This window comes from Tachypleus tridentatus, chromosome 2, assembly GCF_004210375.1.
Source record: "Tachypleus tridentatus isolate NWPU-2018 chromosome 2, ASM421037v1, whole genome shotgun sequence".
In the NCBI taxonomy this organism is placed as follows: domain Eukaryota; kingdom Metazoa; phylum Arthropoda; class Merostomata; order Xiphosura; family Limulidae; genus Tachypleus; species Tachypleus tridentatus.
This window is the reverse complement of record NC_134826.1, coordinates 77,048,743-77,064,427: the sequence shown is the minus strand read 5'-3', so window position 1 is coordinate 77,064,427 and position 15,685 is coordinate 77,048,743.

The following is a 15,685-nucleotide window of genomic DNA, read 5'->3' as shown; positions in this document are numbered from 1 at the left end:
CATTTGTTTTTAGCCAGTTGTTACTCAGCTTCCTGAAGACCTCCTCCTAAACCTTATGACGTTCTATTTTACATTTCCTTTTTTTCTTTTATGCCCCCCAACTCTGATTACCATTTATTTTTTCTTGTGTAAATATAACAAATTGACGATATTTATTAGTGGTTTGTTTTTTGTTTTAATTTCGCGTAAAGCTACACGAGGGCTATCTGTGCTAGCCGTCCCTAATTTAGCAGTGTAAAACTAGAGGGAAAGCAGCTAGTCTTGGGCTACTCTTTTACCAATAAATAGTGGGATTGACCGTAACATTTTAACGCCTCCACAGCTGAAAGGGCGAGCATGTTTGGTGTGACGGGGATGCGAACCCGCGACCTTCAGATTACGAGCCGCACGCCTTAACACGCTTGGCCATGCCGAGCCCAGTGTAACGTAGCTAGTCATCACCACTTACTGCCAACTCTTGGGCTACTCTTTTTACCAACGAATAGTAGGATTGACCGTCACTTTATAGCGATCTCACGGCTGAAATGGCGAGCATGTTTGGTGCGACGGGGATTCATTTATTTTTCCCCATTTCCTTTACACTGAATTCCTGTTTTTTATTTTCTTTTTTTCAGAAATACTCCAACCAGATCTCTTTCTTTTAAGATCTTGCACCTATTTCCTGTATACTGGATTATAAAGTTTCATAACCATAGTAAAACTTGTAGTCTCCACACCAGCTAAATTCGAAAAGTCGACTGCTATACTCGCTTATCATAATCATTTTCTTAGGAGTTAGAACTTGAAATTCCCTAATTCTTATGAGACAGACCAAAAACCGGTATATATCTATCAGTCTTACTTTTAATTAATATTACCGTCCCCGCTGGTACGACGGTAAGTCTACGAAGTTACAACGCCAAAATCAGGGTTTCGATTCCTCTCGGTAGATTTATCAGATAGCTCGATGTGGCTTTGTTATGAGAAAACATGCACGCACATTGATGTTATCTTACACTTCACTTCAAAACACGTAGAGATACATATTTGTTGTGATTTTAGTCATTCAAATATTTCCTTGTTCCCTATTGGTTATTTCCTTACAATTATAGATTTTTGGGGTTTTCTTTATTTAAACATTATTTTGTTTTCTAAAGACCTTTTCCTTATGGATACAGCTTTGTTGTCGTTTTGAAAAAAACAATTGTTAGTTGTCGGTAAAATAATTTTGCCAAACAATTTTTTTTTTAATTATTGTTGGACAATTTTTCAAGATACTTTATATTAATAAAATTAGACTGTTGCTGAAGAGTATTGAAATTTCAACGATATCTTGTGTTAAGTAGCAATGGATATCTGTCCCTAATTTTGGATTATTAACAAGAAGAAAGTTAGTCAGCAGCACCACCAACTGCCACAAAGACTTTGGCCCAAAGAACGGTGTTGGTTTTCACCCGTACGAAGTATTTATAAGTGAAAGTACAGAGTGTGTTCAGTTTCAACACCACTTGAACCTAAGATGTTCGGATTTACAGCCATGATGTCAAAAGTTGTCACCAGGATGCGCGTCGTTGAGGACGCGTTGCTAGACCGCAATGACGCATAAAATACATGTCTCATTATGTCTATAATTAAATCGTCTTGGAAAGGACGCTCAACACTAATTTATTTATAATTAAATCGTTTTGAAAAGGACAGTGAAGAGTAATTCATTAGTTAATTAATAATTAAATCACCATACCATAAAATAGATAACGTGTTGTTAGGCGGCCATGACTCATACGATACATGCCTCATGTCGATAATTACTCATTAATTCATTTATAATTAAATTGTCATAAATAAAGAGGATAGTGAATACTAATTCATCAGTTAATTAATTCGTCCTTAGAAGGATGCTCAATGCTAATTCATCAGTTAATTAATTCGTCCTAAAAGGAACACTTAACACTAATTCATGAGTAAATTAAAGTTCCTTTCTTAAAAAAGAGTTTATCTTGTTAATTAAGCACAAAGCTACACAATGGGCTCTCTGTGCTTTGCTCACCACGGGTATCGATACCCGGTTTTTAGCGTTTTAAGTCCGCAGACATACCGCTGAGCCACTGGAGGGCGAGTTTATCTTAATGAAGTGATTAAAGATTTTCAGTGATACAATAAAATGTCAAAAACAATATTTAATTAATGTAACACAATTATATACATTTAACACGCACACAGTATATGTCTGTATGTTCCAATTGCATTAGAAGGGTCGATATCATGCAATAATTAAGCCTTATATTTTATACAACACTTTGCATCGTTAATAAAACGATTATTATGCAATAACACTTTTACCAATTTGTGACAACATAATTTACACGTTTTAAAAAGGTTTTCTCTCATGTATACTTAGGCCTGGCATGGCCAAGCGCGTAAGGCGTGCGACTCGTAATTCGCGGGTTTGCGCCCGCGTCGCGCCAAACATGCTCGCCCTCCCAGCCGTGGGGGCATTATAATTTGACGGTCAATCCCACTATTCGTTGGTAAAAGAGTTGGCGGTGGGTGGTGATGACTAGCTGCCTTCCCTCTAGTCTTACACTGCTAAATTATGGATGGCTAGCACAGATAGCCTTCGAGTAGCTTTGTGCGAAATTCCAAAAACCAAAACAAAACTATCATGTATACTTAATTCAAAGTTACGGACAGCTTTGGTTAAGAAAATATGCAAAATTGAAAAAACAATAAGTAAAGGATAACCAAGTCTATTTCACAATAGCTAACTGCATTAAGTGATTAAAACTTTTGGTAATAATTCAGTGTTTGTCATATACATATTTAACATTAGTTACTATAATAATTAATATTTACTTTTACAAATTGCTAAATATAATCAGTTAGACCATAATTATAATACCCAATATATTTAATAATGAACTCGGCGTATATACATTATATTTTAATTATTGAAATTTATTTACATAATGTTTAAAATAATTAATTTATTACTCATCATAGATTATTACGAGAACACTCGGAGTGTTTCAGTTCGTTTAGAACACAAGAAAAGTTCTATTTAAACGTGAAACATTTATTCAAATTTTTTTCAAATAAAGGTTAATAAAACACGTTGTCACTATTTATATATCTGCTATATATGTAATGTTGAAGGGAAAACTTGGGCCCGGCATGGCCATGTGGGTTTAGGTGATCGACTCCTAATCTGAGGGTCGCACGTTCGAATCCCGGTCGTACCACACATGCTCGCCCTTTCAGCCGTGGGGCGTTATAATGTAACGATCAATCCCTCTATTCGTTGATAAAAGAGTTGGCAGTAGGTGGTGATGATTAATTGTATTTAATTAAACTGTATTTTTGTAAAATGTAATTATCAATAATGAAACATTGTCGCTACCTATTAAAGCTCATTACGTAGTCTTACAAAACACTATGTATGACTGTATTATTAATATTATTAGTCAGCTCAACTTACAACACAATATCTATCCTACTCAAATATGTGAGATTTCATTATAATTTTAATTATCTCGTGTTTAGAAATAATGTTGCTATGTGTTAGACAAATCTTTCAAATCAACGACAATGGTAAATTTTGATATATCTAACGGCAACGATAAATTTATTTTATAATACTTTTTAAATCAAGGACAGGATAAAGGTTTAGTTTGCGTAAATATTTCCGTCAGGATTTATTAAAATTACACACCGAATAAATTAGATTGTCTAAAATATTTCAGTGAACACCAATCACCATGCTAATTATATAAAAACATACTTTTTCATCTTTATGACATTTGTCTTTTAATTCATTTTGCTACAACTAAATCCCTCCGCTAGTACAGCGGTAAGTCTAGGGATTTAAACGCTAAAATCAGGGATTCGATTCCCTTCGATGGGCTCAGTAGGTAGCCCCATGTGGTTTTGCTCTAAGAAAACACGCAAACACACACTACAACTAAAAAGAACAAATGAATTACTTACTGTTGTTATTAAAATTTAAAGAAACATTGAGATTAAAGAACAGATCAATACGATTTTTAAACTTGTGTCAAAGATGATCACGTGATCCGTTAAGCTGTGAACGAACGATGATGATATCATTGCCTTAATAACGCCACAAATGGTTAGAAAGAATAGGCTGTCACTATTTTCGGGCGATAGTCACATATTCTTCTATAAACAATTTGTTTACTAATTGTTAAAATAACAAAACTTAACATTTCCTATATATTCACTTAAAATCATACCATACAAATAAAATTTTGCAGACAAAATTCCATATTATTGAAATCCATTAAATTCACAAAAAAATTCAAAGCTCTGTTTCAGTTCAGTAACATTTCAATCATTGACACTGCAATATTCCTAGGTAATCTTCTTAGCAAATATAATATTTTTGAAACAATGAATGCAGACTTAACGATGATATAATCTAATTTGCAATATACAGCCGAACCGTTGGTTGGTTGATGTAGTGTTTTATGGCACAAAGCAGCTAGGCTATCTGCGCCAAACGTCCGGTAAAAAGTTAAAAGGAAATTAAGGTAAAACAAAACAAAGTTTAAAAACACATAAATAGGATAAAACCAATGTTTACATCTAGTCTATAACGTCAAGAGAAAAACTACAGTAATTCAAGTTGTAAAAAACTTTTAATGTATAAATTTAAAACACTTAGATGGCATTAAAAAGATTAATGGCCTTTAAAAAACTAAACATTACAAAGGTGGACAGTGTCACCATCACCAATAACATTGTCTAACGTTATGGACAAAGCTTGGGGCAGAACATGTTTAAAATGGTGCCGTTGTTGTGAATCGTAACGATGACAAGAAAGTAAAATGTGGCTTATTGTGATCTTAGTGTTACACAAACTACACACTGATGCATCAGTTCCAGATAAAAGGAAACGATGAGTTAAAAAGACTGTATTCAATGTGTAGTTTAGTTAGAACAACTTCCTGTTTCTGATTCTTACGGAAGCAAGACGGCCAAAGCCCAATATAGGGTTTTATTTGGAAAAGCTTGTTTTCGCGTTGCTCACTCCAAGTCGACTACCCGCTGACACGGAGCCAAGCCTTGAATACATGGAACAGGCTCAGCAGTGATAGTGCCAGAGCAGATAGATTTAGCTGTGGTGTTAGCGAGCATGTTCCTGCGTATACCAACGTGGCCCGGTATCCAGAAAAACTATATAGAAGTAGCTGTTACAGAAATGGGCCAGTCGGGTTTGAATATCATCGAGAACAGGGTGTGAACCAACGTGAAGCGATTCCAGGGCCAGTAGAGAACTAAGCTAGTCAGTATAAATCGTGCAGTTTGAGTACTGCTTAGCTTCTATGTGATCCAGGGCAAGAGAAATGGCATACAGTTCAGCAGTGAACACAGAAGCTGTAGAGGGGATTGTGTGCACAACCACCGAACCACAACAAACCATGGCAGAGCCCACAGAGTCACCTTATTGGAAATACTGTCTGCTCTTTGCTGAACATCTTTCGAACCAACCTTCCATTCCTATTTATACGGATGGTTCGAAAGATGTTCAGCAAATAGCAGACAGTATTTCCAATAAGGAGTGTCTACTTTTCTCAGATGACTTAAAGATAGGTCACAACTGGGGACTGTAAGAAGCTATGGTGGGATGGGCTGACCATTGGATACAGCAATGTTATCCAAGGACATAACCAATTCATCCAATTGTGCTTAGATATAAAGACCAAAAGGAGCAATGGTAGACCGTCTGGTTTGTAAAAGCATGGCCCATCGAGGAAGGAAAACACAACCCCAGGTGAGATGCTTTGGTAAGGAACAAAGTTTCGAAGCATATAGTAAAGACAGTTGCAAACGGCAGAGGTGCAAAGAAGATTCATAAGACTCTATGTATAAGCTTTGAACTGGGGAAGTACAGAAAGCCCCAGTGCAGAACCAAAGTCCTTGATGATAAATAGGGTCTAGTATATTTAAGGCCGAAGATCTGGCAGAGCCACAGACTAGGGATTCATAGTCGAATTTCGATCAAATAAGAGCACAATATATCTTTAGCATAGAATGTCGATTCGCTACCCAAGTGGTGGAAGAGAAGACACGGATGATGTTCAGTGCTCTTGTACATTTGACCTGTAGCTGCTTGATGTGTGGTATAAAGGTCAGTTTACGGTCAAAGATAAGCTACAAGAACTTGGTCTCAGGGACCACATGCAGCACAACTTCACCGATACAGAGTTCAGGATCAGGGTGATTATCCCGTTGGCGGCAAAAGTGCATGCAAAAGGTTTTAGAGAGAGAAAAGGTAAAGCCGTATGCTGTGGTCCACTTCAATAAACAATTGAGGGCAGTCTGTAGCTGCCACTCAATATACCTCATGCTCGACGACTGACATGAGATGTGAAAGTCGTCAACATAGAGCCCATTTGCAACAGTGAGTGGGAGTTGTTCAGTGATGGCATTAATTCTTATACTGAAAAGTGTGACACTCAGAACTGAGGGACTCCAATTTCCTGTAGAAAATAACGGGAAAGTGTCGAACCCGCACGGACTCGGAATCTCCTGTCCATTAATTTTTTTTAAATGAAAATTGGCAAATGGCCATGTAACCCATATATATGGAGGTCTTGCAAAATGCCAAACTTACATGTTGTATCATAAGCCTTCTCAGTGTCAAAGAATATTGTTACAAGATGTCGTTTGAGAAAGGCTTTTCTGATTGACGTTTCAAGTCGAATCAGGTGGTCCTCGTGGAGTACTGTTGTCGGAACCCACACTGGGTGGGCGAGAGGAGGTTGTTTGATTCGAGGATCCAAACAAAACGAGCATTAGCCATCCTCTCTAAGGTCTTACAGAGACAGCTTGTTAAAGTAATTGGATGGTAGTTTGAAGGAATCTTGGGATTCTTCCCAGACTTGGAGAAAGCTAGGACAATAGCCTGGTGCCAGGCGTCAGATCCGGTTAAAAACAATCAGAAGGATAGCAAGAGAAGCAGGAGGTAGATGATGTAGCATCTCATAGTGTATATCATCAGGTCCAACCGATGTACTGCCAGACCGATGAAGGGTCAGTTTGAGTTCCACCAGTGTAAAGGGACGATTATAGTCATAGAGACAATCAGCTCGAAAGTAAAGAGGTGATTGTTCTGCCCAAGTCTTGATGGCTAAGGAGGTGGAAGAGGAAGCAGAATTGCAATATACCTGGCAAAAGCTTTCACCTAGAGTATCAGCGATGCTCTGGGTATCAGCCACTTCCTGGCCATCAGAGAGCAAGATCAAGAGGAGGACAAAGCTATATTGCCCACTGATCTTTCGAATCTTGTCCCATATGACTTTGGAACTGGTGGTAGAAGATATGCTGGTTGTGAACGTAATCCAATATTCCTTCTGGCTTTGATGACTTACCTATTGGGCATGTGCATGAGCTTATTGAAAAGCGATGCGGTTCGAGAGTGTGGGATATCTATGGAAAGTATCTCAGGTTCGTTTATGAGCTTTCCTTGCGATGTGGCAGGCAGGATTTTACCATGGACGAGGATATAATGGAAAACGTGTCGAGGTTTTAAGAATACGTTGAGCAGCTACTTGTATAATATAGTCAGTTACTGCTGCTACACAGTCGTCTATTGATGGCTTACAGACAATGGCAGGATCAAGTTCTGTGAGAGAAGTGAAAGAGTGTCAGTTTGCCGAATCTAGTTTCCACCGGGGCACGCGGGTCGGGTGGTATCGACTACGACCAGTCTTTCTCAAGATTATAGGAGAATGGTCACTGCCTCGTGAATTTTGTCAACCCTCCATGAAAAATGGGAAAAAAATGAAGGGCAGCAAATTGAGAGATCAATAGCAGTAAATGACTGACTAGGTACATGGAAATAAGTTGAAGAACCAGTAAGGAAAAGAGAAAGGTTGTGATCAGAAATCATACGCTCTACAGAGCGACCCCTCCTATCAATATTAGCACTTACCCAGAGGGGATGATGTCCATTAAAGTTCCTCAGGATGAAAAAGGGAGACGGCAACTGTTCAATGAGAGCATCATGGTCTGATTCATCACAGGTCTCTTCAAGTGACAGGTAGAGAGAACAACCAGTGATAGTATGACCCAAGGAAACATGGATGGCTACAGCCTCCAAGGTTGTGTCGAGTGGCAAAGACAGGGTGGGTACATGCTGATTAATCAACAGTGTCACCCCTCCATCACACAGCGTGTCATTTCTGTATAAAAAAACCGCTGAAAGGTGACTGTATCGGCAGGTTTCAAAAATGTTTTCGTAAGGAAAGACAAACAGGATGGTAGGAAGCAATCACTGTTTTGATGTCATCCAGATTAGAATGTAAACCTCGACAGTTCCATTGTATCGAGGTGGTCATTTTTATTTACGTGTAGGCGAATTGGGTGGAGATCTCTTCTGTTTACGACCACGTCTTTTTTTCCTTACTTTCCTCATTTGAGAGAGGTCTATTGACCTCCATGGATCCTGTCCTGGGTCGATTGGGCAGGTCTTTGCTGTTGGAAGGGGATTCCAGAGACTGAGGACATGAATGAATGATTGTTTTCATCTTGGGGTGAGAGAAGAAGTTGGATTGGAGGAAATGCCTGTATTTGTAACCAAAGAATGTGGATCTTGGGATTTGTTGGAATGTATTGGAGAAACAGAGATGGGTGTAGAAGTTGATTCATCAACTTTTTAACCATGGAGGTCAAAACGCTTTTCATTTCTTTCGAGAACGATTCTCTTGGAGGCATAGAGAGATCTGTCTGCACTCCCACTGCAGTTGTGGAATGAAGTGCAGCAGCATATGTCCGAAGTGGTGGACAGCAATTTCCGAGCCTCAGGATAACTAATGTGATGAGTTGTTTTCAAACGCTGCACCTCTTTTTCCTTCAACTATTTAGGGCAAGAACGAACGTAGGACGGGTGGGAGCTTGCAATTGATGCAATGAGGGTCCATTTCACACTCGTAGGAATCATGGTTCTTGCCACCACAACGAGCACACGTCAAGGAACCACGACATGACGTCTTCGAGTGACCGAACCGATGACACTGAAAATGTCAGAGAGAATTTGGAGTGTATAACCATACTTTACAATTAAGATAACCTACCTTGAAGGTGGTAGGCGTACGTGGTAACGTAAATGTGAGAATGAGGACATTTGTGGCGATCATAATTCCATCTTTGCAGTAGAGATAGGTTTCACTGCAGAAACTCCTTGGGTGGAGAAACCAGCGAGAATCTCCGACTCTGGGATGTTCTTCAAATCCCTCTCAACAACAGCTCCTCGTGATGAATTCAAAGTAGCATGAGGTGTAACCTCAATAGGTATATCCCCAATTGCCTTTGAATGCAACAGGAGTTCATTGTGTTGAGATGTGTATGTTTCCACCAATATCTCACCAGATCGAAGCTGCTTTACTAACTTTGGAGAGCTAGCAAGTCCCTTTAGTCCCTTCTGAATGAAAAAGGAAGATATTTGCCCTAAAGGTTTGTCTGAAAGTGAGTGCAATATAAGAAAATAAGGTACAACAGAAGGTACGGATGGTGAGGATTGCTGCTCAGAATCTTCTAGATGTGGTCGTTTACCTATGGACTGTTTTTCGCTATTTTATTAAGATTTTTAATTGGAGTATCCATAATAAAGAAAGGGAAATTTCGGTGCCCACTGACCCCATCCACCATGGAGACCTACAAGGGGACACACTACAATGTCGGACAAGGACACTGCAGCAACGCCAGGGTTTTGTGAGCACTATACCCAAACACCAGCATCAGATACAATGTCCACAACACCTGTTGAGAACATCCAACACTGGTACTTGGTTGACCCTTGACCCTACCTAACCCGAGTGGACCAGTCGATTGACCCAAGGCCGTCCATTTACAGGAATTCAAGGCCAAAGTGATGTGTTAGAGTTGGACCCCTCAACCACCAGAATCCTCTCCTCCCCTTCTTGGGTTGCCATGCACGACAAACACGTGGGTGGATATTTAGATTCCAGAGGAAGTAAACTGAAAAAAACAGAACCTTCCCTGGGAGGTCCCCTCACCACCTACAGGAATTCACACCACACCAAGGGACAGCCGAACCGAATAGCTCGAGCATAATTACATCAATTATTTTCATTTATATTTTATCAAATGTTTTAAAATCATCTGAGCTCTGTGATTATCTTATATGAAAGTCACTCTTCATCACCGACTAGTATAATATCTTTAGTATCTGAGATTTTATTTACATATACTCTGAGTATAGCAGTGTCGAAGATTAACTGAAATGTTACTGAACTTAAACACGTATGTATTGAAACATTTGTTGACAAAAGTTCAAAATATACTAGGTTAATACCTACAGAAATATCTTAGTTTATAAATGAATATCAAGCTTCGTATTTTATAGTTAAACTACACACAATTAATACTAGTTTCTGACAAACCTCTATTTGATATAGAAAAGTCAAGTTTCATCACAACCAGATGTAAAATACTTATTATATGTGTGTAAACTCACATATTTACTAAGCTTACTAAAACATTTGTGAAGAAAATTTCAAGGTATACCAATATGCGATTTAAAATACACCTTAGTGTATAAAATACATCTCAATGTAATGATACTTGTTCAAATAGATTACCATAAATAAAAAATAAGGGAAATAATAAAAGTATATTTATTTCAGAAACTATTAAAAAAAGAAAAAAGAAAACTAAACTGCCTGTCCCAGCGTTCTGCTGACCTACACACACCACTACCATATGGCTTAAAACGGATGTACAGTTACAACAGAAAGTGTTCGTACCCCTGTCTCCCGAGTAGTTTTTTGCTCATAACTTAAAAAGTATCACGAGTAGACTAATAGACGTATAATGTATTATAAATATTATACTAACACACATTTACATAAATTTCTATGTAAATTACACGTCAAATAACTAAATTTATAAACAAATAACTAAAAATAGGAGGAGCAGAACGTGTTTGTACAGTTTGGAACGTGTGAAAAAACTAATATTCCCATAAAAATTGTGTTTAGTTTGGCGAATAAACTACATTATACCATTCCAGAACTAGACACTTGGTTCATAATTATTGAAATTTAGCCAGCAAAAAATGTACTTCCGGCAATTTAGCGCTGCTCCGTCATTATCTGCTTAGTCATCATGGCGAACAGGAAACAATTGTCTAGTGATTTAAAAAACCGAATTATTGTAAAATACAAGTATCGTGTGTCTCTTTCCGATATTGCTACACAACTTAATGGGCCGAAATCTACTGTTCAAAACATAATTGCCAAGTTTAAGCTTACAGGATCAACTGCTAACATCCCTCGTTCCGGATGCCCCATCAAAATTCCAGAGAGAACCAAGAGGAAGGTTCTCAGAGAAATTAGTAAGAACCCTCGTTTAACATGTAATGACATACAGAAACTGGTAAGGAAAACGGGTTGAAGTAAGCACCTCTACAGTTACAAACATGTTACGCTCTTCTGGCTTTAAAGCATCCCGTGGTCGTATAACTCCATATTTAAAGCCCGTTCATTTGGAAGCACGATTGAGGTATGTAGGAAAGTATGTAGATAAACCCTTTGCCTATTGGAAGAGTATTCTTTGGTCAGACGAGACTAAAATAGAGCTTTTCGGCCACAATGGTTTTCACAATATTTTCCGTAAGAAGGAGGAACGAAATCTTCCAAAGAACACCGTCCCTACAGTTAAACACGGAGGCGGCTCGATCATGTTATGGGTTTTTTTTAGCTCTTCTGGTGTAGGCAGCCTTCACCGCGTCAACAGAGACATGAAAAAAGAAGTGTACGTTGATATATTAGGCACTTATATTAAGAATGATGCTCGGAACCTGCGGCTTGGGCGTTGTTGGATCTTCCAGCACGATAATGACCCTAAGCACATATCGAAATATGTGCAATCCTGGTTGCAGAGGAACCGTATAAGCGTTCTGGAGTGGCCATCGCAGTCACTCGATCTCAACCCAATTGAAAACGTTTGGAATGAGTTGAAGGCCAAGGTTCATCAGCGTCATCCGAAAAACTTGCAAGAGATTGAGGCCTTTTGCAAAAAGAATGGAAGAAAATACCAGTCGAGTGCTGTCAAACGATCATGGAGGGCTATGAGGAGAGATTGCGCCAAGTAATTCACCTGAAAGGCTACACAACTGACCATTAAAAAGACGTACGAACACTTTCTGCTCCTCCTATGTTTGGTTATTTGTTTATAAACAGTTTATTTGTCGTTTAATTTATATAAAAAATTATGTAGCTGTGTGTTAGTATAATATTTATAATATACTCTACTTTCATTATTTTAATCTTCATACTTTTTAAGTTATGAGGAAAACTACTCACGACGCAGATGTACGAACACTTTCTGCCGTAACTTATGTAAAGTATCACACATACATAGGTTTACTGTCCATCATTACAGAATAAACTTTGCAACTAAAACAAACTGTATGTCCACTGTACATTAACTCTCACAATGGTTTTATATATAAATATATATATTGTTACACTTTATATATTATTACATAAAGGTAAATGTATATTCACAAAACTTAATGGTTCAATAAGAAATTGTCTTCCATTTAAATATAACACAAAAGTTACATAGATAGCCTAACTTATTGAAGGTGTAATTATTTAGGCACATATAGAAATATCATTATCGTCCATTTTACAATTTGGACAATTTTATCTGAGGGTCGAAGTCCTCTAACAGTATAATAATCTTTAGTGTTTACAAATAACAAAACTGAAATAAGTTTTTTTATTAAATATTGTTTGTTTGTTTTCTGAATTTCGCACAAAGCTACTCGACGGCTATCTGTGATAGCCGTCCCTAATTTAGCAGTGTAAGACTAGAGGGAAGGCAGCTAGTCATCACCACCCACCGCCAACTCTTGGGCTACTCTTTTACCAACGAATAGTGGGATTGACCGATACATTATAACGCCCCCACGGCTGAAAGGGCGAGCATGTTTAGCGCGACAGGGATGCGAACCCGCGACCCTCAGATTACGAGTCGCACGCCTTAACACGCTTGGCCATGCCGGGTCTTATTAAATATTAAAAGGTGACTAGTAGTCTCGTAACACTTGATATCTCTTGGCGGTAAATTGATGTACTTATTGTCACTACAGTGTTATTTCTGCAGGTGAAAAGAAAACAGTGAGGTCCCAGACTACGTAAAAATAACAGACAAATACTGAGACAATCGGATTTTTCCGTTGTACAGACCAACAAAAACCCGTATTTAATCTAAATATAGAACGATTCTCTTAAGTCCGAATATATTATTACTTTATCACAAATTGATAAAAGTGTTATTGCAGAATAATCATTTGTAACATATTTACTGTTGTACATTTTTAGTGCCTACGTTTGTTTCAGTACAGTTTTCTGTTTTGCATATAACATATCTTCTTGATTGTGTATTGCGCAAATCCCGCCTATTCTTGAAATTTGTAAAAGATTCTTAAAAGTTAGAATCGATAGTACTTGTTTTACGAAAGCTGTTAAAATTTCTACAAACTCGTGTGATTCCTATAAAAAGCGGCTAGTCGAGAGACAAAGAAAGATTATTATTGGTCAGCTGCTGTCAGTGTGGTATAGGCCTAGGAAGATATAATTGTGATTAACGCCTATTAGTCGGGAAACTACAGAACTGAACCAGGAAGGTTTGTAAATTTCGAACAGTACAAACCATTCAACTTCAGCAAATCAAATTTGGACGTTAGTATTTTTACAAGAACATTAAATATTTTCCTCGGTAAGAAGTAAACTTGTAAGAGGCGGGAGGCCAATCAACAAAGGATAGCTAGCTCGCATAAGTGAGGTGTGAAAATATCACTCAGAATTGATTTGCTCGTCGTGAATTTAGGTCGTCGATAAAATATTTATTTCTGGACCGGATATAAGACTGTAGGATATAAGACCGGATGTAAGTTTGTAAAACTGTTGTATATAAATCATCATTTGCAATAACTATTAGCAATAACTGTTATTTATAAATTGAATTGTTTTCTGTTTGTATATTTTAAAAGTATATTTGTATTAAAAAAGAAAACTGTTTTAATCTTGTTTAAATATATCATAAATTTGATACATATTAACATTTAATGAGCTTCTAAATCAAAATTAAAATTTCCGGTTATTTGAAATAGTAATACCTAACGTATGTAATATAATTAATTGAGGACTCGTCCGAAGATAAAATATAATACCTAATATAATACGTTTTATTGACGAGTTAAGTTGTTGGATAAAGTTTACATTTTAATTATGATATGATATCGTCCTTTTTAGAGCTATTCAAACATACATTCTAAATGAATTGATGAGTAATTATCGAAGTGATGAAACATGCATGAGTCATGGTCACCAGTCATTATAGCCTAAAAATATGTTCTTTAATTTCTGACGTAATCATTCAGTGAACAAAATGAATACGAAATGCAAATGTTAAAGGATTGCTTGCCCCTTTATTGTGTGAAAATAAATACCATAATCCAGTAATATCTTATACTGTGTATGACTTTTGTTCAGGTAACTAGACAGTGGCACACTAATGTGATGTCTATAATGTAGTTTACTGATTTTACTTGTCGTTTTCTGAACAGAAATCTCGTACTTCAAACCTGTATTACTCAAGGTTTTGGCTGTCAAAGGCCACTCGATATGAAAGATAGAGGAGAAATTTAATAAGAACTGTATGGAAATTTTCTCAAAAGATTACATGAAATTAATATTGTTGATCGTAGAAGAGCGACAGATAAAAAGCAAATTCTGCTAAAAGTAATGTTAATAAATCATGGTATACAGTTTTCACAATACACAGCAACTGAGTAGAGATTCTGCCAATTACACGGTTGTGAATGTTACTTTCAGTAGAAATCCTGGCAAAGATACGGCTGTGAAACGTTTCTTTTAGCGGAGATCTTGCCAATAATTTAGCTGTAAGTATGGTTGTCAGTGTTTGTTTAGATATATTTCCTGCCAACGACCTAGCTGTAAGTACAGTTGTCAATCTTGCTTCAGTAGATACCATGGTAAAGATCTAGCTGTAAGTACAGTTGTCAATCTTGCTTCAGTAGATACCATGGTAAAGATCTAGCTGTAAGTACAGTTGTCAATGTTGCTTCAGTAGGTAACATGGTAATGATTTAGTTGCAAGTAGTTACAAATCTTGCTTCAGTAGATATGGTAATGATATGGCTGTAAGTACAGTTGTCAATATTGCTTCAGTAGATATGGTAATGATCTAGCTGTAAAGTTGTGCACGTTACTTATTGAGCAGCGACATACGTTTCAGCTAAATGGTTATGTAGCTGCTCAAAAGCTACTGCTTAGGAGAGATAACTCAGCTTCAAGGCTGAAACTGGCTTCAAATTTCAAACAATGGGATCAGAAAAGATGGGAGAGGGTATTCTTTACAGATGAGTTTTAATTTAAATTGTATGGAAACAACGATAATTTCATTGATGGTAAAAGGAAAAATGGTGTCAGGGTCATCATACTGGGAACAAGTGTTGGCTGCAGCTCTGACAACAGTGTTGGAGATCTACACACATTTTAATACACCTCTGATTATAGACTGCTACGTTAAATTCTTTCCATCCATGTCATTTTTCCAGGAATAACAGTTCTTGGACAGAGATTCATTTTTCAACAGGACAGTAATCTGACTCATGCAACAAATGTGATGA